Source organism: Hakea prostrata, chromosome 5 (genome assembly GCF_041222555.1).
Source record: "Hakea prostrata isolate BN-2017 chromosome 5, UWA_Hpros_2, whole genome shotgun sequence".
NCBI lineage: Eukaryota > Viridiplantae > Streptophyta > Magnoliopsida > Proteales > Proteaceae > Hakea > Hakea prostrata.
In genome coordinates, this window is record NC_142604.1 from 19,266,533 (window position 1) to 19,286,290 (window position 19,758).

The following is a 19,758-nucleotide window of genomic DNA, read 5'->3' on the forward strand; positions in this document are numbered from 1 at the left end:
TAAATAGTTATTGTTCTATTCGACAAACAGTGAGTCCTAGGTTTTTATAAGTAGGTTTTAGGGCAGATGGAGTTGATGATGGTTGATATAGATAGTAGGTTTAGGGAAAAACTAGTATTGGCAAGTAAAATAAATAGAAGAGATGACTTGCAGACTCAAGATAATTTTTTTCTGCTATTGTATGTATCAAACCCATACAGGGATATAGGGTAGCGTGGTGCTTGATATTGTTTGTGCAAAAGATTGCTCGTCTATACATGCTTAACCTGGTAAAATATTCATGGGATTTTCCAATTTAGAAGGCTACTCTCAGTTGAGGTGGGGGCAGGAAGAGCACCTTTTAAGGCCCTGCCATCCTTACTCTTGGCTACCATCTATCTTCCAGTATTATGGGCCCAACTCCATATTGTAAAACTGGCTGCTAAAGAGAGCATCCTATGGCATGAGGTTCCCACTTCTGCAGGGTTTAGCAGGGCCACATGTATGCATCCTAGCCCCTTGCTTTGCAGGAGAGGCTGATTCTTTTGTAGATTCTAGTGATGAATTCTAAATAATCCACACCATATACCTGAGCATACCTTTGCAGCAAGTGTAGCCTTCATACTAGCAAGAGCCATCAGGTTTCCTTGATCATGAAAATCCAGCCGATTGCCAATTGTGGACTTCCCTGGGGGAAGGGAGCACAATTCTGAGTTTTATTTTCCTCCAAAGCTATTGGCTCCTCAATCATCTTGTTACTGGAACCAGAAATTATATTGTAAATATAAAGAACTTCTTCTAGAAGCAATTAGATAAAGTAAAAAGGAAAAAAAAAAAAAAAAAAAAAAAAGGAGGGGATGAGAAAGAAAAAAAAGAGGAGAGAAAGAGAGGGAGAGAAGGAGAACCCCAAAGAAAAAAGGAAACAAGCAAAGGAAAGCAAAAAAGGAAAAAAAAAACCAGAGAGAGCCAAAGACAAGAGGAAACCCAAAGCCAACACCCCCCGGGAGCAAAAACAGAGACAAAAAGGAACCGACCAGAGCGGGAAAAAGAAGGCCCGCCACAGCGGGGAAAGAGAACCCACGAAAAAGGGCAACAAAGGGAGAGAAAGAGGAGAGCAAGAACAGAAACAAAAAGGAGCACAAAAAAGAGAAGACCAACCAGAGAGGAAGAGAAGAGAGAGACAAGGACAGAACAAGACCCAAGAAGGCGGGAGGACAAAAGGGACACAACAGACGGAGAACCACAAGAGAAGGAAAGAAGCCGGCGGGCCAAGAAGAAGAAAGCACCGGGGAGGGGACAAAAGACAAACACGCGGGAAAGGAAGGCAGAGAAAAGCAACAAGGCGGACACAAGAAGGGACGCAAACAAGACACCAGGGAGGAAGGGATCCCAACACGGAAAGCAAACCGAAACCCGGAGAAAGAAGAGCGGAGGCAACAACCCGAAAAAAAGCCCAAGCGGGAAAGAAGAGGAACCACAACGAAGAGAAGACAAACACAACAAAACACAAGAAAGAGAGAGAAAGAAACGAGGAACCAAAGAGCACCCAAAAACAAGAGAAGCGCCAAAGAGGAGGGGCGAGACCAAAAGAGGAGGCGAAAACACCCCGAGCAACAAACGGGGCCAAACACCGAGACCGAAGGAAGGACCACACCAAAAACAAGGGCACGAGAGCGGCAAAGAGATAAAAAGGAGGAAGAAGGGAGAGGGAAAAAGACAACAAACAGAAAAACGAGCAAGCCCGGAAGAGAGAGCGGGGAGCAACGAAAGGGAAAACGGGAATACCACCACAACCAAAGCGCCGAGGGAAAGGCACAGACCCAAGGATGCAAGGCGAACGAGACACGGAGACAAGGCCAAGAACACAGGAAAGGATAACCGATAGAGAAAAGGAAGAGAACCCGGGAAAAAGAAAGAAAAAAGAGAGAGGGAGAAACAAGAAGAGACCCCCGAAGAGCAAGGGAATATCAAGGGAGGCGGAAGCCCGGACACGAAAGCGGACGAGAGGAGAGACCGAGGGCGGAGGGGAGCGGGGGGGGGAGAACGGGAGCGGCAGAGGGGAGGGGAAGGAACGACGGGAGACACACGAAAAAACAAGACACAAGGGGAAAAGAGATCGGGGAAAAGAAGGACAAAAAGAACACGCGAACAAAAACCGAAGTGAAGAATAAACGAACCGAGGGAGAGACCCCACAAAAACACAAGGCACGGGACAAGAGAGATGGCGAGATACGAAGAACACACACAACCAAAACGCGAGGAGGTAAAGTAAAAAGGAGATGAAGGAAAAAGAGAGAAGAGGAATGCCACCAAGAAGATGAAGGCACAAATAAGAAAAAGGGAAACGCACAGCCCAAAAGGAAGGAACCTCATCCAAAAAGAGAGAAGGGGACCTCCAATAAGTGCATCCCGCAACCCCATGGAGGAGATCAACACGAAGAGGTGAAGAATCCCAAGAAGCCAAAATACAAAACGGAGAGAAAACGGCATACACACGAAAGAGAATAGGAACACCAAAGAGAGAACAAAACAAAATGCAAAATATGCAAATAAGAAGATTCATAAATAAAGCCAAGGACGAAAAATCATCCACAAAGAACAAAGACAAACGAAGAGAACAACGGACGGGTCCCCACACACGAAGAACAGAGAGAAAGGGGGCGACGGGAACGAGGAGGAAAACTCACAGAGAAGTTTCCAAAGACAAGACCACAATCCAACGAAAGAGAAGAAAACACACCAAAGGGTCGAGAGGGATGCCCCAACCGAAAGAGATGGGGGAGGAAAACAGAACAAGCAGAGAGGATATCTCCCGAAAGAACAACCCCCACAAGGCAAAGACCCGCAAGATCCGAAAAAACAAAGCCGGAAAGAACACAAAAGAAGGGAAGAAATGAAAGAAAAGGTAAAGACAAAAGGACGAAAGAACGAGGGTAGGGTAAGGAGGAGGAGGAAGACCCACCCAACAGATAGAGAACCATCAGCAAGGTAACCAAAGAGGATGATGGAACAAAAGAGGAAAAACAGCCCGGAAGACGAAGCCGAACAATGATCCAGGGTGAGATGTGGTGAAAGGCAACAGAGCAACTGCAGGGGAGGGGAGGGGGAGGAAAGAATAAACCCCGACCGGCACCGGGAGAACAGAGGAGGCATAGGCAGAGGGGCAAGGCGGAGGCAAGAGGCGAGAGCGACAAGGCGCCCGAGGCGCGAGGGGAGGCGAAGGAAATAGGTAACATCACCTAAACACATATCTTATATAATAAAAAACAAACGACTACCCCAAGCATCCAACAACACAAACACACAATAGGTCCTAAAAAAAAGGAGAAAAAAGGAAGAGAAGAAGGCACGACCATGCGCAGGGGGAAGGAAGAGAAGAAGAGAGGAAGAGAGGAAGAGAGGAAGAGAGGAAGAGATAGGGATAGAGGAAGGAGAGTGTGAGACGAGCAAGAACTAACCCAATGTATGTTTATAATTAACATGATCACAGTAGGCATTATACATATGCATATAGGTTCAAACAATAAATACTACAACGAAATCTAATAAATATCAATATAGCCTCGATTAGGCACTCTCTCGTGATTTAAAAAGAAAGAAAAAAGCGGACGCCAGCCAAAAAGGCGACGCTCAGAGCGCGAGCCAAGGCGGAAGGGACGGACAACATGGGGGCGAGAAGGATAAGCATTCACCAGGTGGGGGCTTCCCAGAAGCTTCAACAGGAATATGTCGGACGACCACAATGATGACAAGTCTAACGCGAGAGGGCGAACGGATATTCCGGATACCCGAGCGCCCATATTGTCCACCAAGGACCGCCCCCGAGGTGCCTGAGAAACGTGCCAAAGCTGAACGAGAGTAGGTACCCGCAACACGAAGAACTCTGAAAATGGGGCTAACGGGGACAGATCACACCAAGAAGGAACGCCCAAACTCCTTCCAAGACCCCCAGAAACCAACAGAAGCTCCGATTGCATAGGACAGGGAGGAGATAGGTAGAATAGAGTTAGTTCTTCAACATTCTTTTAAAATCGCAAAATATTGGGAATATCCACTCATCTACCGATAAAACGGACAAGAGATCAGCGAAGAGAAACAACACATCAAAACTCCAAACCCACGGTAAGTGAGTCACCAAACTATAATGTACAAAGGAAAAACACGAAGAGGCACAACAAGCCAAGCACACACAGGGAGCTAGTCAAAGATCACGCCGCCGAAGAAAAAAAAAGAAAAAAAAAAAAAAAAAAAAAAAAAAAAAAAAAAAAAAAAAAAAAAAAAAAAAAAAATCAAAGCAAACTAGAAAACTTGAAAAAAAATTAAAAAAAAAAAAAAAGAAGAACACAAAACAAAGAGAAAGAAAGGAAAACGCAAAAAGACCAAGACAAGGAAGCCACGGACAGGAAGAAGGGAGGAAGGGGAGAGGAGGGGGAAGACGTGTGGGGTGTTGGAAAGAATAGGATTCAAGTTTTGAGAAAATATATGGTAATTACCGAGAGTGGTCTACGTGGTACCTCTTGTTGGGAAGAAAGGGACTGCAACACCTAGGTCATAATTTTTCAGATAGATATGATACTTTCCAAGAGCTGTGGTAAGTTTAGAGGAAGGAAATGAGAGAAGAAAGAAGGGTTTTGAAGAAGGGAGGAAAAGAAAGAGGAGTCGGTTCTGGAATCTAAGAGAGAAGAACAAGAAGGAAATGAAGGAGAAAAAGAGTAGGAGGAGGAAGTGGATGGACAATTGAGGCGGAATTTTCCGGCTAGGTCTCCATTTTGAGGGAATAGGAGAATTGGTTGTCTAAGTTGACAGAGCACTCACTTGTATTTATAACAATAGGTTGCTTGGAGTGTCAAGTTTGCCACTAAGGGTCTATTTGAATATTATAACCAGAATATCAAACAACAGATAATTAAATATGAAATAAATTTATTTCCTACATGTTTTAATGAATTAAAGTTCAATTCTTAACTATTTGTTGACTTTTCCCACTGTTTCGGATGCCAATTTTAATGGATTCACGACTAGTCTTGATCCATTCTTCTCTTGAATTTATCTTTTAAATTCAGCAAATTACATATAGATCCCTTGGATCTGCAATCAATTACATTTACATCTAGAGTCTTTTGCAGGGCGCCCACTTCAGTGGGCCTATAATTCTTGATTGCCCACTTAAGCGGGCTAAATTGCATGGCGCCCACTTTGATCAAATTGTAAAATTGGTTACCCACTCTTAACGGTCAAACCTTTGACCGTTAAGTTTGTTGGTAATGATTCATATACCCTTCTAGGTATAAAAAGACCAAATTACCCTCAATTAAGTTTTCCTCCCATTTTGCTCACTAGGTGGGTGAAGGGATTCTTCTTCCTATATCTCGCCGCCATCGCCGGAAACCCCATCACCACCCCTTCCCTGCCAATGACCACTGCCTGCCTTTGCCGGAAGTAACAAGTTGTCTTCAATAACTAGTCATGGTGATACGACTGCATCAGACCCATACATGAATCCAAAACATAAAATAGAATCCTCTCTGCTACCAGGTAACCAACCAGACCAAGCCTCAATCACAAAGCTTATGAGTTGTAGGTTGCAGAGATAGTGAAAGATGAGATAATAATAATGATGGAACGCACATAATGAGTCTAAAATGGGATTCACATGAATTGACAACTCACATATTGCACCACGGCTCACGCTATCAGCCATGACCAGAGGCTCTCTGCCCCCAAGAACCAAGCATCTGGAAGCGTCTGCAATTTCAAATTTCCATTCCAACCCAGAAAAATGGGGAACCAAATTACAAAACTAAACAGCTTCTTCTATAATTAAACAAGTACCCAGTTTCTCCTTCACTCATCTAATCATCTTTATATATAAAAATTAGCTATTCAGTCGAAACAAAGCCATAGGCCTAAAGCTGTTTGAATAAATGCCTGACTCACATGTTCTACCTTACAAATCAAGGCAGAAATCAGACTTTAGGCCAGATCCTAAACATGGATTAGAAGCTTCTATCTTAGTAATATTGTTAGCTTTAGAAAATTTTGAACTTAAACAACTGCAATGCAGCTGGGTTTTTGCGCACGAAGTATCGGTAAACTACAACTTTCTTCCTCCGAGAAGAAGTGTTATCGATGGAGAGCACCATTTTCCCAGGTTCCTTTGGTGTGAAAGAATAGTTGACAGGTTCTTCTGATGCTGCAATTTTCCTGGGCTTCTGAATGGCGATGGTGTAGCTTCCTTCCACAGTTCACGAATTCTGCACTGTACTCCAAATCCCATCCTCCAAGGACAATCTCCCAGGTTATTGTTTCCCCACCCTACCAACCAAATTTACTGCAATTAAAACAAGACAGATCTATGGAATAGAAGCAGCTCCTACCAAACAAAGCTATCAGAAAACATCATTATCCAGTACAGTTGAAACAATAACATCATCATGAAAATCATCTCCAACAGTTGGAAGAGATGCAAAAACCAGAAGCTTGTACCTCGATGCCCTCTATCTCCAAATTAACTCTCTCCTCCTTTAACAGTAAATTCAGAAGCTGGTTTGGGAGGCCTGTTCTGCAAATCTCCAGACCTATTCAGCCACCATATTGAACTGGAACGTTCTCAGGCCTTATAAACCTATGTGAAGGATGAGATAAAGACATTAATTTTAACCCAAAAGAATTTCCACCCACATCAGTAAGATCAGGTGGAGAAGAAGGATGAAAAAGGAACTCCATCCGGGAACTTAAATGCCATTTAAGCCGAAAAGGATAAAAATGGAACATAATCGAAAGACACCTGAGATTTGTAACGAAAAATAGTTAAATACCTAAAGATGTTCAAAAAAATGTTGCACCCGTTAACATATTTTCCATAACAACCAATGTCACATCCCACCAGCCGGTCTCGGTTACCTGTCCGACAACCTGTGGGAGTGATCCGTCACAGGGTCCACGGTTTTAGTCTATCAACAATAATAAATACAAATAAAGACAATCAATAGCAAAAATAGTTCAATTAATGAATTAGAGGATTACAGGAGTCCAAATACTCCAATAAAATAATCAATGAAAGAATAACAAATCAAAATGAATACGAATTCAGCTGAAGCAATCAAAAAGAGTTAAATTATTTTCATTCCAATTTCCTTTTCTAAGGCCAAGTAATGTTTCTCATGAATCTCTAGAAAGGGGGTCCTCCAAAGGTATAGTCCGGTTTCTCAACTGCTTATCCTTACGATCCAAAATCTCAGTCGGTTCTTCATCACACGTCAAATCCACACTCAAACCTTCTGGTTCATGCTGGAGCAACTGCTCTGCGCTTGCCAAGCATTGCTTTAGCATAGACACATGGAAAACATCATGCACACCAACAAGAGAGGGAGGTAGAGCCAACCGATAAGCTACTGGTCCAACTTTTTCAATAATGTCAAAGGGACCAATATACCTAGGGTTGAGCTTTCCTTTGATATTAAAATGCATAACTCCTTTCATCGGCAAAACTTTAAAAAACGCACGCTCACCAACTTGAAACTCAAGGTCTGATCTTCTTTTATCTGCATAAGACTTCTGTCGAGATTGGGCAGTTTTGATCCTTTCTCTAATCATATCCACCATGGTACCGGTGGTTTCGATTAGATTAGGGCCAAGAACACGCCTTTCCCCAACTTCATCTCAATATAGAGGAGTTCTACAAGTCTTTCCATACAAAGCTTTAAACGGGGCCATTCCAATAGTAGACTGATAACTGTTATTATAAGCAAACTCCACCAAAGCTAGGTGGTCATCCCAGTTACCACTCATATCTATGACGCACGCTCTAAGCATATCTTCCAAAATTTGTATGGTCCTTTCCGACTGGCCATCGGTCTGAGGATGGTGAGCAGTTCTCAAATTCAGCTGAGTACCCAGAGCTTTCTGCAGACTATTCTAGAAACGCGAGGTAAACCTCGGGTCTTTATCTGACACAATGCTAACAAGAACACTATGCAGTCTCACCACATTATCAAAATAAAGTCGGGCCAACTTATCCATAGTATAGGTGATCTTCATCGAAATGAAGTGTGTCGATTTGGTTAATCGATCCACTACCACCCACACTGAGTCATTCCCTTTGCTAGTTCGGGGTAAACCTGTGACAAAATCCATAGCAATGTCTTCCCACTCCCAACTAGGTATTGGAAGAGGTTGCAGAAGGCCAGACGAAGGCTGCCAAACAGCTTTCACACGTTGACAAGTTCCACACTTAGCAATGAAATCTTCCACATCATTCTTTATGCCAGACCACCAAAAATACCCTTTCATATCATGGTACATTTTCACACTTCCGGGATGAATAGTAAAGATGGACTGATGAACATCAGTCAAGATTTCATTTCTAAGGTCTTCAACAGCAGGAACACAAACTCTTTCTCTAAAAACAAGAGCACCATCAAAGGCTAAGGAGAAATCTTCCACGTCCTTAGTCTTCGAAGCGATCAGGTTAATCTTCTTCTTCAATTCCGGATCGGTTGACTGCAGAGCAACAATTCGGTCCCTCAAACTCGGTCGAACCGACACAGCTGCCAAAATAGCACCGGAACCTTCTGACAAAATCTCAAGTCCAAATCTAACAATGGAGAACAATAAGGTCTTACTAAGAGATGTCAGATCTACACTTTCTCGATTACTCTTTCTACTCAAAGCATCAACAACCACATTAGCTTTTCCTGGATGATACTGAATGTCACAATCATAGTCCTTCACTTGTTCTTGCCATCTTCTTTGTCTCATATTCAACTCCTTTTGAGTAAAGAAATACTTGAGACTCTTTTGGTCAGTGAAAATCGATATCTTTTCACCATAAAGATAGTGATGCCAGATCTTCAGAGCAAAAACCACAGCTGCCAATTCCAAATCATGAGTAGGGTAGTTATGCTCGTAGTTCTTCAACTGCCTAGAAGCATAAGCTACGACCTTCCCATGCTGCATCAAAACACCACCCAAACCAACTTTAGAGGCATCGGTATACACTGTCAAACCTCCAGAGTCATTTGGTATTGTCAACATCGGAGCGTTAGTCAGCCTTTTCTTGAGTTCTTGAAAACTCTTTTCACAGGCTTCTTTCCACTCAAACTTGATTCCTTTTCTGGTAAGCTTTGTCATAGGAGCTGAGAGTCTAGAGAAATTCTCAATGAAGTGCCTATAATATCCCGCCATACCAAGAAAACTTCGAATCTCAGTGACTGACTTAGGTCGGTCCCAATCGGCAACAGCTTGAACCTTTGCAGGGTCAACCTTAATACCGTCAGCGGAAACAATGTGACCTAAGAACATAACTTTAGGTAACCAAAAGTCATATTTACTGAACTTGGCAAACAACTTCTTCTCTCTCAAACGCTGCAGAGCAAAACTCAAGTGCACAACATGCACTTCTTCGCTCTTCGAATAAATTAGAATGTTGTCTATAAACACAATGATAAACTTATCCAAAACATCCTGAAATACTCGGTTCATCAGATCCATGAATGCTGCCGGTGCATTAGTAAGACCAAAAGGCATGACTCGGAATTCGTAAGGCCCATATCTAGTCCTAAATGCAGTCCTGCAAACATCATTGGACTTCACTATTAAGTGATGATACCCAGATCTCAAATTGATCTTCGAAAACATAGCGGCACCCTTCAACTGATCAAACAAGTCATCGATCCTAGGAAGAGGATATTTATTTTTAATCGTCAACTTGTTCAATTCCCGATAGTCTATGCACATCCGCATACTACCGTCCTTCTTCACGAACAACACCGGGGCTCCCTAAGGCGAAACACGGGGTTGGATAAACCCTTTGCTTGTCAAATCATTCAACTGGGTCTGAAGTTCCTTCAACTCAGTTGGAGCCATCCGGTATGAAGCTTTCGACACAGGGGCTGCTCCAGGAATTAGATCAATTGAAAACTCTTAACTCCCTGTCTGGAGGCAAACCATACAAATCATCAGGGAAAACATCAGGAATGTCCTTGACAACTTCAATATTAGACAACTGTTTCACACCTTCCGAGACATCCACAGAGGAGGAAAGAAGTCCAATATCTTTGGTCCACTGCCTGATTCATACAGTTGCAACCACTATCTTCTTGCTCAACTTCCCTTTACTACCTTGAGACTCAAACGGACAATCATCCTTAGGATGAAACAATACTTTCCTTTCAGAACAAAGGATAACTACGCCGTACTTAGATAACCAATCCATTCCAAGTATCACATTGAAATCAGACATATCCAACTTGATCAAACGGGCTTTTAGGGTTCTACCAGCAATATCAATTGGACATGACTCGATCACTTCATTTAATCTAACAACAGATTTGGTAGGAGTACTAATAACTAGTCCTCTTTCCAACTTCACCAGTGTAACAGGAATACGACTCACAAATGAAGATGCTATGAATGAATGAGATGCACCAGTATTAAATAGTACAAAAGCAGAGGTAGATGATACTGAAATAATACCTGTCACAACATCGTGATCTATCTCAGATTCTGAACCAACCACATTGAACACTTTCCTGGAGGGAACATTCGAAGCAGGCTTCATAGTTGACACCTGAGGATTCGGCTTTGAGTGCAATTACGGGAGTAATGACTCGGCTTTCCACAGTTAAAGCAAGTCAAATCCCTACTACCCACGGGAGCAGCTGAAGAATGGTATGCAGGTCTCTTGTTATTAACCACTAGACAAGGGTTAGCATAGATCGGTCTAGTACCCTGACTACCTGCAACAGGACACACCGGTGCACTGCTAGAACCATAGCTTGAAGCAAAGCTAAAACTGGGACTAGATCCTCCAGGCTGAAAAGAAGGGCGGAATAAGGAGTAGGCCTAGAGAATCTCCGGTTACGGTCAACCAAATGATTCTTGTTCGCAACAGAATGCTGGAGCAGATAATTCTCTCTCTCATTATCTTCTACCTTCTTCGCATTCTAAACTATCTCAGCATAGTCCACAATCGGATGAATCGCCAGATAAGTCTTCAATGACGGCCTCAATCCTTTGAAGAACTTCTTTGCCTTCTCTCGATCACCCTTGAATGTTGCAGGGGCAAAGTAAAACAATTCTTCAAACTTCTTCTGATACTCTAGAATAGAACTAGGTCCTTGTGTGAGTGCCATAAACTCATCTTCTTTAGCATCTCTCACAGACTCAGGGAAATAATTCTTGCAAAATGCATCCTTGAAAATTTCCCAAGTAAGAACCGGGTGCAAAGCTTCCAAAATAGGTCTGGTAGCATTCCACCACGCATCAGCTTCATGCTGCAGTCTCTGTTCTGCACACAGAATCTTCTAAGCTTCATTGCAATGGAGGTTGGGAAAAGCTTTTTCCATATCTCGGATCCACTTGTTAGGAAACAATGTGTCCGATGAAATACCAGTAAAAGCAGGGATCTGAAGCTTCAAGAAATGCTCCATCAGCCTTGCATGAGGTCCAGGGGCGAAACCGTCCACAAAAGTACCAGCTGCAGAAGTACTAGCTCCATTAGGATTAAGAGTTGCTTGGGCATTCTGCTGAGTAGTCGTGAAACCTTGCATCATAGTAGTAAACTGATTCTGCTGCTGATGCAACATGTTTCCCAGAATGTTCATCACATCCTGAATAGAGACTACTTGCGGCGCTTGTGGAGGATTTCCGCCAGGAAGATGAATTTCAACTCTCGGGGGCTCAGTTCCAGTGTTTCCGACAGGTATCTCAACACGGTTTTGATCTTCTCCACCATCTTCACCTTCTTGACCATTAAGTATAGCACGATTCCTTAATTGAACCATTATGCGAAAAGAACTCCAAAAATTAGCAACACTATATGATAAAGTTCGGAAAAAGATTCTTAAAATCAAAACAAACTCCACAACATGGTCAACATTCATAAACAGAGGCAACAACAAGCACAAAGTCCAAAAAAATCAAAACAGAGCCAAAATCCAAAAATCTGGGCAACTGCAACTGGGCCGGTTGCCCAAAATTTGCGCGACAGAAACGCTACAAATTCGGTTTTTGGTCTCATTTCACTTCTACACTTATCAAAACAGACTTTGGGCTGTGGGGATTTCGTGCTTAGGCCTAGGAAAGTATTTTGGAGACTCCGTTGGCTTCGGATCTACTTCCCACACAACTTTTACACGTTATACAGGTAATCTTCTCACAAAACCCTTCATTTCCATGGTTTACATATAAGAAACTACAATGTGCAACTATTTCTAGGTTTTCTTTGATGCAAAATGTTTCTTTTACTTCCCAAAACATGTCTAGGCATAGATCTACTGTTCACTATGCATTTTTACGCTAGCAAGTAGTTACTGGACATGTCCTAACTCTCATTTTGCATCCTTTTCGCCTAAAAACAGATTTTTCACCCTAGATGGCTGCTCGCGGAGGTAGGAGAGTACCGATTCATGGCCGAGGTCGTGGACCAGGTAGAGGTGACTCACATGACCACGTCCATCCAGACTACTTCAGGTCACCAGAGGCACAGGAATTGTACTTTGGCCACTTTAGTCAGCGTCCGATCGAGTATGGTCGACCAGTAGTGACTTTAGAGGTAGAGCAATTCCAGATTGAGGACAGATTGGTGGCAGTGGGCTGGAGAGGTACCTTGTTGTTGAACGAGGATGCCTATCCAAAGCTAGTCAAGTTATTCTACCGTAACCTGACCTTCCACAGAGAGAGAGTGGGAGAACATGACACTAGGCTGGTGATAGAGAGTCGGGTGAAGACTACTGACATACGCTTCTCCACTGAGGAGCTGGCTCACATCCTAGAGGTGCCATACGTCCACAGCGACAGGAGATGGTTCGAGCCGGGGGCGAGTTAGATGATGTCATCCACTGGGAGGAGAGGGCTCTCATCTACTCAGGCATTTGCATGTAGGAGTGCAGCGGGGTAGAGTCAGTGGTCGAGTTGCTTCCCTCATGCCGGCTCATCTCACGGATCATAGCACGGAACCTACCGCCTAAGGTAGGTCATCAAAGTGAGATCTCACTCATGGAGGCTTTGATGACCTTCTTTGTGTACACACGCTACCAGATAGACTTGGCATACATCATCCAGAATGCCATGATCTATCGAGTGACATATCTGAGGGGAGCGAACCTTGGATACGGGCGGCTTCTGACACGGATCTTCGAGCACTTCGGGGTCGACTTTGAGGGAGAGGAGGCTATTCCGGTCGGACATGGTGGCACGATAGGTCACAGATTGGTCACTCAGATGCACTTACTGGGCGGACCAAACTCACCAGAGATGCCAGCCGAGCCGGAGGACATGGATGTAGAGGCTGATCATGCAGACTCACCACCACCTTCTTAGTTCGAGACATGGGGAACATCTGGGGCTCAGGACACTTCGGAGATCGTACCACCTTGGGCTAGAGGTCTGTTCACTCGGATGGCAGAGTGCCTTGATATACTCCGTCAGATGAGACTAACACCACCACCACCACCACCACCACCACCACAGCAGTAGTAGACTTAGGCTTTTATCCTCTTTGATTCAAGACAGACTGACTTTAGGATTTAGATATGTTTATTGTAGTTTTTATTCAGTATATGTTCATTCGCTATCATTTTGTAAAGCGTAGAGTACGCTCCAAATTATGTAAATCTTTTTCTTATTAATGAAGTACAGTTATGTTTGTTACATTTATATTGTTGTCTCTTATGCACTTTTTTGATAATTAAAATGTGAGAATGTATTTCACTTGACTTATAGTAAGTTATGCAAAAGAAAGATTCACTTACTTTCTTAGTTTGTTTCTAACAAAAGATTTTTCTATTATTCACTCTAGTTCTTTTGAGTCAGTTCTGGATCTATGACTTAGATTGCTCATCTAACACTTATATTAAGTATTATTGACTTCGTAAAACCATGGCTCTGATACCACTTTGTCACACCCCACCCGCCGGTCTCGGTTACCCGTCCGACAACCCGTGGGAGTGATCCGTCACAGGATCCACGGTTTTAGTCTATCAGCAATAATAAATACAAATAAAGACAATCAATAACAAAAATAGTTCAATTAATGAATTAGAGGATTACAGGAGTCCAAATACTCCAATAAAATAATCAATGAAAGAATAACAAATCAAAATGAATACGAATTCAGCCGAAGCAATCAAAAAGAGTTAAATTATTTTCATTCCAGTTTCCTTTTCTAAGGCCAAGTAAAGTTTCTCATGAATCTCTAGAAAGGGGGTCCTCCAATTCTTCTCCATTCGTTGAGCGAACTGTCTAACCACTTTTCTTCTCTGCCCATCAATGGGTGCAATAAGCGCATTCCATGCACTCGCAGGAGCTCTTGCACATGCTATCTCCATTTCCCATTGTCGGTGCCACATCTTCTTCATAAGGGAAGGTTCCTTCATAGGAAACAGTCCATCTTCCGACACATTTCCTCCATCTGCGCAGACTAATAAAACATGTACAAACAAAGGAGTGAGTTCTGGAGAACTCAGTAAGAACAATAACAATTCCCATCCATATGTCCAACAAATCAGAAATGCATATAGGATATGTATGAGTGCAAAGTTTGAATGCTACTAGATCTAACTATGCAAGTCTCTAACATTTGATATGCTTTAAGATATAACACCAGCCTTCCTTTGGGTAGGTCTAGTCACTCTGATCCGGCAAGGACTGGTTACCTCTGTAGGGATCCTGGGTAAAATGGAAAGTCCACACTTGGCTCTCAAACCATGGCTGGGGTTAAGTCAACACTCTCTCACCACGACCATTGACAATGAGTACTGGCGCAAGTTGGGGTTTCTAATCCAATGCAAGGTCATACAGGTAACATGTCTACATGAAGTCCAGATACATCCCCTTTGGCACTAACCAACTCGGTTCAGTATCCTTCGCAACCTAGGAATGAGAATCCTCACGGATTGGCTACCGCTATTGGACTTCATTCCATAACCCTACGGTCATCCACATATTGTTGGGGCAGAATGCTCTCATAACTCTTCACGACATCTGGTCCGTTCCTTGGACGTCCATGAGCCCAACACTAACATATGCAACCTTACCATTTACATGACCAACAGTGGACCAATGTCACATCACTGTCATCACGGGTCATCCGGTTTCAATCCCCCTACTGAAAGGGTAGTAGCATGTGGGGTACCTAGCAATGCAACTCTAGACTCTACCTAAGAATGTCATCCAATAGTTATGACAGTGCTGGAGACATCAGTAGGCATGTGTCCCATTCCACAGCCTTTTGATATTCCAAGCTAAGATATCCCAAAGGAATACCTCATCCATCAGAACCACATACTAACCATCATCAGTATATCATATTCATAACCAACAAAGTGTATATAAAGAAATACGGGGGTTGTTACAACCAACCAAAACAGAGAGTACAGGTACCTACTTAAGATTTAACAAGTATTGAAAACCATGCCTATTAGTAACTCTACAAGGACCCAAATATCCAAATGAGCCAGAGAAAACAAAGACTCATTGCAAGGGACAGAGCGTGAAGGATAGGTGGCATGATGGTGCTTCCCCAACTCACACACCTTGCAATTTTACCCGGACACAGACTTATTTTTTTAACCTAGCTACGGAGAGATGGCCTAAACAATTGTGCCATTAGAGAGCATCGATGCCATCGTCACAGAGAGTTGCTACTGGGGTAGCATAGTTTGGATAGTAGAGTCTGTTCGTTTCACACCCTCACCAATTTCCTTCTTTGTATGAAGATCCTGGAGTACAAAAGAATTAGGAGCAAAGTTCACAGAACAGTTTAAGGCTTTTGTTAATTGGCTAACAAATTATAAATTAAGAGGAAAGTTTGCAACATGAAGTACTGATGACAAATTAATGGAAGGTGTGGGAGAAACACTTCCAGAGCCTAGAATAGGCGTGGAAGTCGCATTAGCTATGACAACAGAATTGTTAGTGGTAGATTTAGAAAAAGAACTAAAAAGGGATGACTTACAAGTCATGTGAGAAGAAGCCCCTGAATCGATGATCCATATGGTGGATGTAGAAGTGAAAGTACTATGTTACCTGCATGAAAGAGAGTGGCAGTAGAAGTACCGGGGGTTGTAGAAGCAATGGTTTCAATATTTTATGGATGGTGAAGGATTTGGTTACATCATCTCGTAGAGTCTTAGACAGTTCTCCCGAAGAAGATCCAGAACCATTATCGTTGTTTGTTACTTTTTTAGTACCACCATCAGATGTGGCATGATTGGCAAGTTGCTTAGCCTATTTTGGCTTTCCATGCTTGGCCTAACAATCTTCTACCAAGTGTCTAGTTCTACCACCATGTGTACATAAGTGAGATGCCTTATCAAACTGCTGAACACCATGACCGTCAGAAGACCTACTAATTCCCTTTGAGCCACGACCACAACCCCTTTCGTGGGAAGTGGTAAAGGGCGAATTCTCTCTTTTAGAACTAGTTGCAGGAGAACTACTTTCAGGCAAGGCATTCCTTTGAAGGCAAGAATAGGCTTCACTGAGGTTGGGGACATGCTCACCAAGTAAAAGATGTCCTTTGACAGATTTTAGTTAGGGTTCAATCTTGCAAGAAACTTAGGTATAAAAACTCATTCCGTTGTGCCTTAAGCTTTTCTATATCTGTAGTGAGGGGCTTGAAAGACATTCAACTGCTCCATCATGCCCTTGAAGGAATTGTAATAATCCTACAAAGATTTGTCAGCCTGTTGAAAGTTGAAACTGAAATAACTTTTCATAAATACTAAAAATGTGTTATATTCTTAGCTTGTGAATAGGTCTCTTGTAAATCATCCCATATCCCCTTGGCAGTCGTATGGAATATGACATTAGCTGCTATGTCAAGTTCCATGCTATTCAACATCCAAATTTTGATTATCACATCATCTTTGGCCCAACTGGAGTAGGATTTGTCAGTTTCGGCAGGAGGTTTAGGTTCAGCCTCAATGAATTTAAGCCTACCATTTAAAAGGATATAAACACAAATAGCTTGGGACCAAAGCAAATAATTACAACCACCTATGAGTTTGATGGATGCAATCTGAACATTCACATGATCTCCTTGAGGTCCCTTGAATTCAGCAGTACTCTTGGTTGAATCACTTGTCACTGAAGACATGATATGTCGAGATCACAATTAAGAAGCCTAAAACTTGAAGAAGGATGATAACAAAAATTCTGCGGTGTAGAACCAAAGGGGTAAGTACAGAAAAAGAAGAATTAGATCTGCATTAAGAAGCAAGAGGGAGGAAAAAAGAAAAGAAAAAAAGAAGAATTAAAGGAATCAGTCATGTTCGGGATAGTTAAGAAGAGAGAGCCAGAAAATATAAATTTAGATGAACATCTGGTCTAACATTAAATTGAGTGCGGCAGTCGGTGGCTGTGCACCACTGGAAACTAGAACGCAGAAAGAGCTTCAGAAGAAAATAATGGAAACAGCACTGTTTAGATATCATGTTAGAAATCAAGCCTTTAATAATCTAAACAGTAGCTGAACCAGTGAAGACCATAGAGAAGATAAAGAGAAGAAGAAGAGAAGAAGAGATTAGAAGAACTGCAGCAGCAAGGGTCTGCGATTCTATCATGCCTCCTTAGAACCGCAGCGTCTCTTATTTATAGATTTCATAGATTAAATTACAACTTGAGAAGCAAGTCTTCTTGCCTTCTAAATGAGGAAATATATGTACATCTCATGGATTCATGAATCTGTCCAAAATAGAAAGAACCAAAAAGGAAAGTACATGAAATTAGAAAGAAACTTGAAATTAGAAACAGTTCTGAAAATAGAAACTATGCTGTCCATTTCTCCTAAACCTTGAGCACCAAGGAACCTTTTCCAAGAAAGGGAAGCATGAAACTCATGAGAAACCCAAGCTGGCTGCCCAAGGCTTGCGCACCAAGGCAGAAGCCTTGGACTATGCACAACTTTCAACATGATTATTGAATAAAACAGAGATGAGAGCTCCTGGAATTTCCTGATTCTCGCCCTCTCTCTTTCTTGTGGCAGCCTTGGGATCTTCAAAATCTTCTGTGGTTTTCAGGTATACTTCTCCACCCAGTCAAGAAAATGCATTCCCAGCCCAACCCTACCCTCCTCCCTTTTCCTCTTCCTTGCACAACCCCCTCTTGCTTGCTGCTCCCTTCCCCCAAACCTAATTCACCTCATCCAGCCAAACTATGAACGAAATGGTCAGATAACGTTCAAGTAAAATAAAACTAAAGATAGAAGAGAAGAAACTAGAAGATAGCAAACCCAAACCACACAAACTTAACTAGAGTTTTCAAAAACTTGGTTGGTTACACACTAGTGTACTCCTTTTATAGGGCAAGGAGACAAGATGAAATCCAAATTCGAAATACAACTTTCTACATGCACATGAAATGCATCTAGATATTTTGCTGATGACATCACTGCTGACATCATGCATATATTACACACATGCACACTTACAATACATTGCACACTACAATACATACTATCTTACAATACGTACTCATAGTTTAATCAGAATCCAAAGTCCATTCATCAGATACATCAGATACATCATTGGGTGGAAAATCTTCTGGAGGAGAGACATCCCAATACTCATGCCAGGTGGTAAGTATATGTGACACAGAAGGATCATTGAGTATATGGTTCACTTCCCATGCATCTGCTGAGCCAAACAATGGCAAGGGAATACTGGTGGGATCAACGCCGTTTATCCGAACCATGTCCTGCTGGAAATCTTGCCATTCTTCCTGATGGTCTTCTTCTCCTCGAAGTGAATACAGATCATGATCAACGACGGCATAAATAGAATGACTATGATTGAGGTTCATATGGTGATTCTGGAGGGATGGAGAAGAGTCCGGGTGGAGATGGTCTGGTTCTAAATGGAACATAATGATCGCCGGCTGATTATTATGGGATTCAAAGAAAGTAAGCCAATATTCCTGAGATTCAAATTCATGAAGAAGCTTGGCAAGATAGGCTGTTTTTGCCGAAAATAGAATCTTAGGTTTCTGGAGGCAGAATTAGCAGGTTGATACCAGAAATGTCGCCCATTCCTGCTACTGTAGCGAACGCATTCCCAAAGGTATTGTGCAAGGGCATAACAGGGAAAACAAAGAGCAATCTTATGTACCACAAAGAGATTGTGAAAGAACACATAACACTCCTTTTCAAAGGTGTAGGTATGATGAATATTGAAGAGGGTGAGGTAAGGATAAGATGGGTGACACTTGAACCAATCCTCAGTTAAGCCATATTTTGAAATAAGAACTGCAAGAGTGTCTTCATAAGTGGATTGACAATGGCTGATGACAGCACGCCGGGAAATGTCACTGTATAAAGGAGGAGGGAGGTTGGAAAGAAGGGCTGGGCTGATGGTCTTATCAGAAGAGTCCTCATCATCAGGTATGGGAGGATGAGAGGAAGAGGAAGCACCAGGGGTAAATGGGAAACAAAGAGGAAGGATAGATTGGATACCTGGGGGTGGTTTCAGTGGTCTGGATAAGAAATCTGCAAGAACATTTTGTTTTCCTTTGACATGTTTGACTGTGAAAGACCATTTGCTAAACCATTGTGCCCATCTTAGGAGTGTGAGTCTGGCAACATCTTTGGCTTGAATTGGAGCATGGACCACGCCACAAGGAAGGTGTGGCCAGGCCCCGAGGAATCGAAATTCGCAATGCAAAATGAACGACCAAGCAGCAACCATTACATTCACATCACTGTTTCCTAGTTTTTGTTCACCCATTTCCCTAAATTCCCCTCCCCCCTTTGCTCCACCCCCCCCCCCACACCAGCAGTCA

General features: G+C 42.5%; 1 protein-coding gene across 1 annotated transcript in view; it reads left to right on the forward strand.

Moving 5' to 3' along the window:
- The window catches only part of NQR (ARP protein (REF)), a 135,721-nt gene that overhangs the window by 26,697 nt on the left and 89,266 nt on the right, over positions 1–19,758 (forward strand). The window lies entirely within an intron of this gene.